Source organism: Seriola lalandi, unplaced genomic scaffold (assembly GCF_002814215.2).
Source record: "Seriola lalandi dorsalis isolate HSWRI2012SDOR001 ecotype SW California unplaced genomic scaffold, Sedor1 jcf7180001992527, whole genome shotgun sequence".
NCBI lineage: Eukaryota > Metazoa > Chordata > Actinopteri > Carangiformes > Carangidae > Seriola > Seriola lalandi.
This window is the reverse complement of record NW_019463193.1, coordinates 1-476: the sequence shown is the minus strand read 5'-3', so window position 1 is coordinate 476 and position 476 is coordinate 1. Positions and strand designations below refer to the sequence as shown.

The window sequence follows — 476 nt, the reverse complement described above, 5'->3', positions numbered from 1 at the left end:
CTGGCTGGGCGGGGTCATCGCCACGGAGACGGGCAGGTGATTTCCTACAGTCAGAGCAGGTTGGACAGAAAACATGAAGAGTTATTTCTATTATATTTGACTGATTGATTGATTGATTGATTGATTGATATTGTTACCTGTAGGTCTCTGTCTATATAAAGACACCATGATGCCAGTGGAGATGAAGTACGGACTGAACACCACCAGGTAGCGGATCAGGAAGAACACAGGAGGAGGCGGAGCTGAGTAAGGGGGCGGGGTTGGTGTAGTGGGCGGGGCTGCAGTTGTTGGTCTCTCTGTAGAGAGAATCACCTGGTCAGGTAACATGTGGATCAATAAGTGGTGAAGTCAAAGTGAAGCTCCTGACCTTTGACCTCCTGACCTGTGACAGTGATCCAGCTGCGTGGAGACTCTCCATGACCTCTGATGTCACAGCTGTAGAGGCCTTCATCAGACTTGTCAACATGGTGGATGGT

The 476-nt window shown here is 49.6% G+C and overlaps 1 long non-coding RNA gene across 1 annotated transcript; it reads right to left on the bottom strand.

Annotated features, from left to right (window-relative positions):
* Window positions 1-3: 3 nt before the first annotated feature.
* Window positions 4-470, bottom strand: LOC147820129 (uncharacterized; the record flags this gene model as incomplete). Its single annotated transcript, XR_015437628.1, has 3 exons — window positions 4-44; window positions 138-296; window positions 383-470. It is a non-coding gene; the product is annotated as an uncharacterized LOC147820129 (long non-coding RNA).
* Between the last annotated feature and the right edge of the window lie 6 nt (window positions 471-476).